Below are 7,500 nucleotides of genomic sequence, written 5' to 3'. Positions count from 1 at the left end.
CCCCAAAAAAATATATTTATAGGAAAAAAAGGAATACAATTTTTGTTTAGTTTTGTTTGGAAAGGAATTTTTTTGTGTGTGTGTGTTTAGTTTTGTTTGGAAAGGAATAATCTTTTTGTTAAGTTTTGTGCTTCACCCATTCTGGACAGGTTCAGGACATCATTTTCACTGGAAAGGACACCTGAAAATATTTGGCTTGAAGGACGCTTGGATGGATTGCCCCCAACTTGAAGGATGCAAGACTTAACTATCCAGCTTGAACGATGCTTGGAATAACCTGGAGGACAACAGGCTCTGCAGAGGGAAGGAAAGTAGCTGATTCCAGTATGCTGTGTACCTTGATGGACGAGTACAGGCGTCTGTCAAGTGTACAAATGGTCGGATATCTAGATCTATTCTTTTGGATACCAACCTTCGGGTGGTTCTGGGGGAATAATCTAGAAGACTGGCTATGCAGAGGGATGAAGCTGGGATTCTTCTAGTATGCAGACAAGTTCTTGGAGGTTGAACCAAGACATCTTTGGCTGGGAAGAGAAGCTGCATCTTTTGGAGGTAGGCATTCATGGTTAGGTGGGCAGCATCAGTCCAAATTTTTAGGAACTCGCAGCTGTGGAGCATCAAATAGCTGGAGCAGAAGATAGTAAGAGCTAGCAAAAGTTAGTAGCATTAGCAGAACCAGCAGCAATGGAAAAGTAACAGTTAGCAGTAGCCAGCAGCAGTCGCAGTTGAAGTTAGCAGCAGTATGCAGCAGACGTTAGCAGAAGCAGCTAGCAGCAGCTAGGAGCAACAGCAAGCAGCAGGTGCTAGCGGCAGCAGTTTGCAGCAGTAACAGTTGCAGTAGCGAGCGGCTGCAGCGGAAGCAAGCAGCAACTGCAGCAGGCTGCAGCAGCAGCAGCAGCTAGCAAAAGCAGCAGCAGCAGCAGCTAGCAAAAGCAGCAGCAGCAGCAGCAGCTAGCAAAAGCAGCAGCAGCTACCACAGGTAGCAGTAGCTGCAGCTAGCAAAAGCAGCTGAAGCAGCAGAGAGCTGGAGCAGCAGCAGCTAGCAAAAGCAGCAGCAGCTACCAAAGGTAGCAGCAGCTGCAGCTAGCAAAAGCAGCAGCAGCAGCAATCTGCAGAAGCAGCAGTAAGCAGCAGCAGCCGCAAGCAAGAGCAGCATTAGCAGCATCAAGCAGCAGCACTAGCAACAGCAGCTTGCAGTAGCAAATAACAGCAGCTAGTAGCCGAAAGTAACAGCATACAGCAGCTAGCAATAGTAGAGACTGCAGCTAGCAGCAGCAGTAATTAGCAGCTACATTTAATAGTAGCTAACAGCATCAGTTATGAGCGAGCAGAATCTGCCAACAGCTGGGGGTCGTGAGAAACACCAGGAACAGAAGCAGCAAAAAAAAAAAAAAGAGCAGGAGACAGAGGAGGAGGAGAAGGAGGAGAAGCAGCAAAAGAAAAAAAAAAGACTGAAAAAAAAATATAAAAACCCCCCAAAAAACAGAAAAAGAAAGAAGCAGCAGCAAGAGGAGGAAGAGAAGGAGGAAGTGAAGCAGCAAAAAAAACAAAAAAAAAAAACTAAAAAAAAAAAAAACAAAAAACAAAAAAAAAAAAAAAGGAGCAGCAGCAAGAAAAGGAAGAGAAGCAGGAGAAGCAGCAGAAAAAACAAAAAAACTAAAAAACAATATAAACCCTGGGAAAAAAGGAGTAGCAAGAGGAGGAAGAGAAGGAGGAGGAAAAGCAGCAAAAAAACAAAAAAACCTAAAAAAAAGAAAATACATAAACCAAAAAAAAAAAAAAAAAAGGAGCAGCAGCAAGAAAAGGGAGAGAAGCAAGAGGAGAAGCAGCAAAAAAAAAAAAAAAAAAAAACCTAAAATAAAATATAAAACCCGGAAAAAAAAGAGCAGCAGCAAGAGTAGGAAGAGAAGGAGGAGGAGAAGCAGAAAAAAAATCAAAAAAACCTAAAAAAAATATAAAACCCGGAAAAAAAAGCAGCAGCAAGAGGAGGAAGAGAAGGAGGAGGAGAAGCAGCAAAAAAAAAAAAAAACCTAAAAAAAAAAAATACAAAAACCTGAAAAAAAAAGGAGCAGCAGCAAGAGGAGGAAGAGAAGCAGGAGGAGAAGCAGCAAAAAAAATCCTAAAGAAAATATAAAATAAGGAAGAGAAAGAGGAGCAGCAAGAGGAGGAAGAGAAGGAGGAGGAGAAGCAGCAAAAAAAAGTAAACCTAAAAAAATACGATAAAAGAAGGAGCAGCAGGAAGAGAAGCAGCAGGAGAAGCAGCAGAAAAAAAAACCTAGAAAAAAATACAAAAAAAAAAAAAAAAAAAAGGACCAGCAGCAAGAGGAGGAAGAGAAGGAGTAGGAGAAGCAGCAAAAAAAACCAAAAATCTAAAAAAAATTAAAAAAAATTAAAAAAAGGAGCAGCAGGAAGAGAAGCACCAGAAAAAAAAATAACCTAAAAAAAATACAAAAACCACCCCCCCCCCCCCCCGAAAAAAATGGAGCAGCAGCAAGAGGAGGAGGAGAAGGAGGAGGAAAAGCAGCAAAAAAAAAAAAAGAACCTAAAAAGATACAAAAAAAAAAAGGAGCAGCAGCAAGAGGAGGAAGAGAAGGAGGAGGAGAAGCAGCAAAAAAAAAAAAAACCCAAAAAACCTAAAAAAATAAAAAAAGGAGCAGCAGGAAGAGAAGTAGCAGAAAAAACCTGAAAAAAATACAAAAACCCAAAAAAGGAAGATGGAAAGAAAAAGGAACTTTTTTTATAGAGGAGGAAATATCCTTGGATGCAGAGGTACAAGGCTGCATCATTGGATAAAGTACTGACTCAGTTGGGAGGATCGAGTGGTTGGACTATGGAAGATGAAGAGAAAAAGGAACTTTTTTTTATAGAGTTGGAAATATCCTTGGATGCAGAGGTACAAGGCTGCATCATTGGATAAAGTACTGACTCAGTTGGGAGGATCGAGTGGTTGGACTATGGAAGATGAAGAGAAAAAGGAACTTTTTTTTATAGAGGAGGAAATATCCTTGGATGCAGAGGTACAAGGCTGCATCATTGGATAAAGTACTGACTCAGTTGGGAGGATCGAGTGGTTGGACTATGGAAGATGAAGAGAAAAAGGAACTTTTTTTTATAGAGTTGGAAATATCCTTGGATGCAGAGGTACAAGGCTGCATCATTGGATAAAGTACTGACTCAGTTGGGAGGATCGAGTGGTTGGACTATGGAAGATGAAGAGAAAAAGGAACTTTTTTTTATAGAGGAGGAAATATCCTTGGATGCAGAGGTACAAGGCTGCATCATTGGATAAAGTACTGACTCAGTTGGGAGGATCGAGTGGTTGGACTATGGAAAATGAAGAGAAAAAGGAACTTTTTTTATAGAGTTGGAAATATCCTTGGATGTAGAGGTACAAGGCTGCATCATTGGATAAAGTACTGACTCAGTTGGGAGGATCGAGTGGTTGGACTATGGAAGATGAAGAGAAAAAGGAACTTTTTTTTATAGAGGAGGAAATATCCTTGGATGCAGAGGTACAAAGCTGCATCATTGGATAAAGTACTGACTCAGTTGGGAGGATCGAGTGGTTGGACTATGGAAGATGAAGAGAAAAAGGAACTTTTTTTTTATTGAGGAGGAAATATCCTTGGATGCAGAGGTACAAGGCTGCATCATTGGATAAAGTACTGACTCAGTTGGGAGGATCGAATGGTTGGACTATGGAAGATGAAGAGAAAAAGGAACTTTTTTTTATTGAAGGGGAAATATCCTTGGATGTAGATGTACAAGGCTGCATCATTGGATAAAGTACTGACTCAGTTGGGAGGATCGAATGGTTGGACTATGGAAGATGAAGAGAAAAAGGAACTTTTTTTTATTGAGAAGGAAATATCCTTGGATGTAGAGGTACAAGGCTGCATCATTGGATAAAGTACTGACTCAGTTGGGAGGATCGAATGGTTGGACTATGGAAGATGAAGAGAAAAAGGAACTTTTTTTTTATTGAGAAGGAAATATCCTTGGATGTAGAGGTACAAGGCTTCATCATTGGATAAAGTACTGACTCAGTTGGGAGGATCGAATGGTTGGACTATGGAAGATGAAGAGAAAAAGGAACTTTTTTTTTATTGAGAAGGAAATATCCTTGGATGTAGAGGTACAAGGCTGCATCATTGGATAAAGTACTGACTCAGTTGGGAGGATCGAATGGTTGGACTATGGAAGATGAAGAGAAAAAGGAACTTTTTTTTATTGAGAAGGAAATATCCTTGGATGTAGAGGTACAAGGCTGCATCATTGGATAAAGTACTGACTCAGTTGGGAGGATCGAATGGTTGGACTATGGAAGATGAAGAGAAAAAGGAATTTTTTTTTTTATTGAGAAGGAAATATCCTTGGATGTAGATGTACAAGGCTGCATCATTGGATAAAGTACTGACTCAGTTGGGAGGATTGAGTGGTTGGACTATGGAAGATGAAGAGAAAAAGGAACTTTTTTTTATTGAAGGGGAAATATCCTTGGATGTAGATGTACAAGGCTGCATCATTGGATAAAGTACTGACTCAGTTGGGAGGATCGAGTGGTTGGACTATGGAAGATGAAGAGAAAAAGGAACTTTTTTTTATTGAAGGGGAAATATCCTTGGATGTAGATGTACAAGGCTGCATCATTGGATAAAGTACTGACTCAGTTGGGAGGATCGAGTGGTTGGACTATGGAAGATGAAGAGAAAAAGGAACTTTTTTTTATTGAAGGGGAAATATCCTTGGATGTAGATGTACAAGGCTGCATCATTGGATAAAGTGCTGACTTAGTTGGGAGGATCGAGTGGTTGGACTATGGAAGATGAAGAGAAAAAGGAACTTTTTTTTATTGAAAGGGAAATATCCTTGGATGTAGAGGTACAAGGCTGCATCATTGGATAAAGTACTGACTCAGTTGGGAGGATCGAGTGGTTGGACTATGGAAGATGAAGAGAAAAAGGAACTTTTTTTTATTGAAGGGGAAATATCCTTGGATGTAGATGTACAAGGCTGCATCATTGGATAAAGTACTGACTCAGTTGGGAGGATCGAGTGGTTGGACTATGGAAGATGAAGAGAAAAAGGAACTTTTTTTTATTGAAGGGGAAATATCCTTGGATGTAGAGGTACAAGGCTGCATCATTGGATAAAGTACTGACTCAGTTGGGAGGATCGAGTGGTTGGACTATGGAAGATGAAGAGAAAAAGGAACTTTTTTTTATTGAAGGGGAAATATCCTTGGATGTAGATGTACAAGGCTGCATCATTGGATAAAGTACTGACTCAGTTGGGAGGATCGAATGGTTGGACTATGGAAGATGAAGAGAAAAAGGAACTTTTTTTTTATTGAGAAGGAAATATCCTTGGATGTAGAGGTACAAGGCTGCATCATTGGATAAAGTACTGACTCAGTTGGGAGGATCGAATGGTTGGACTATGGAAGATGAAGAGAAAAAGGAACTTTTTTTTTATTGAGAAGGAAATATCCTTGGATGTAGAGGTACAAGGCTGCATCATTGGATAAAGTACTGACTCAGTTGGGAGGATCGAGTGGTTGGACTATGGAAGATGAAGAGAAAAAGGAACTTTTTTTTTATTGAGAAGGAAATATCCTTGGATGTAGAGGTACAAGGCTGCATCATTGGATAAAGTACTGACTCAGTTGGGAGGATCGAATGGTTGGACTATGGAAGATGAAGAGAAAAAGGAACTTTTTTTTTATTGAGAAGGAAATATCCTTGGATGTAGAGGTACAAGGCTGCATCATTGGATAAAGTACTGACTCAGTTGGGAGGATCGAGTGGTTGGACTATGGAAGATGAAGAGAAAAAGGAACTTTTTTTTATTGAAGGGGAAATATCCTTGGATGTAGATGTACAAGGCTGCATCATTGGATAAAGTACTGACTCAGTTGGGAGGATCGAGTGGTTGGACTATGGAAGATGAAGAGAAAAAGGAACTTTTTTTTATTGAAGGGGAAATATCCTTGGATGTAGATGTACAAGGCTGCATCATTGGATAAAGTACTGACTCAGTTGGGAGGATCGAGTGGTTGGACTATGGAAGATGAAGAGAAAAAGGAACTTTTTTTTATTGAAGGGGAAATATCCTTGGATGTAGATGTACAAGGCTGCATCATTGGATAAAGTGCTGACTTAGTTGGGAGGATCGAGTGGTTGGACTATGGAAGATGAAGAGAAAAAGGAACTTTTTTTTATTGAAAGGGAAATATCCTTGGATGTAGAGGTACAAGGCTGCATCATTGGATAAAGTACTGACTCAGTTGGGAGGATCGAGTGGTTGGACTATGGAAGATGAAGAGAAAAAGGAACTTTTTTTTATTGAAGGGGAAATATCCTTGGATGTAGATGTACAAGGCTGCATCATTGGATAAAGTGCTGACTTAGTTGGGAGGATCGAGTGGTTGGACTATGGAAGATGAAGAGAAAAAGGAACTTTTTTTTATTGAAAGGGAAATATCCTTGGATGTAGAGGTACAAGGCTGCATCATTGGATAAAGTACTGACTCAGTTGGGAGGATCGAGTGGTTGGACTATGGAAGATGAAGAGAAAAAGGAACTTTTTTTATTGAAGGGGAAATATCCTTGGATGTAGATGTACAAGGCTGCATCATTGGATAAAGTACTGACTCAGTTGGGAGGATCGAGTGGTTGGACTATGGAAGATGAAGAGAAAAAGGAACTTTTTTTTTTATTGAGAAGGAAATATCCTTGGATGCAGAGGTACAAGGCTGCATCATTGGATAAAGTACTGACTCAGTTGGGAGGATCGAGTGGTTGGACTATGGAAGATGAAGAGAAAAAGGAACTTTTTTTTTATTGAAAGGGAAATATCCTTGGATGTAGAGGTACAAGGCTGCATCATTGGATAAAGTACTGACTCAGTTGGGAGGATCGAGTGGTTGGACTATGGAAGATGAAGAGAAAAAGGAACTTTTTTTATTGAAGGGGAAATATCCTTGGATGTAGATGTACAAGGCTGCATCATTGGATAAAGTACTGACTCAGTTGGGAGGATCGAGTGGTTGGACTATGGAAGATGAAGAGAAAAAGGAACTTTTTTTTTTATTGAGAAGGAAATATCCTTGGATGTAGAGGTACAAGGCTGCATCATTGGATAAAGTACTGACTCAGTTGGGAGGATCGAGTGATTGGACTATGGAAGATGAAGAGAAAAAGGAACTTTTTTTTTTATTGAGAAGGAAATATCCTTGGATGCAGAGGTACAAGGCTGCATCATTGGATAAAGTACTGACTCAGTTGGGAGGATCGAGTGGTTGGACTATGGAAGATGAAGAGAAAAAGGAACTTTTTTTTATTGAAGGGGAAATATCCTTGGATGTAGATGTACAAGGCTGCATCATTGGATAAAGTACTGACTCAGTTGGGAGGATCGAGTGATTGGACTATGGAAGATGAAGAGAAAAAGGAACTTTTTTTTTTATTGAGAAGGAAATATCCTTGGATGCAGAGGTAC

Source organism: Palaemon carinicauda, chromosome 32 (genome assembly GCF_036898095.1).
Source record: "Palaemon carinicauda isolate YSFRI2023 chromosome 32, ASM3689809v2, whole genome shotgun sequence".
In the NCBI taxonomy this organism is placed as follows: Eukaryota; Metazoa; Arthropoda; class Malacostraca; order Decapoda; family Palaemonidae; genus Palaemon; species Palaemon carinicauda.
The sequence above is the reverse complement of the archived record's forward strand: the minus strand, read 5'-3'. Positions refer to the sequence as shown.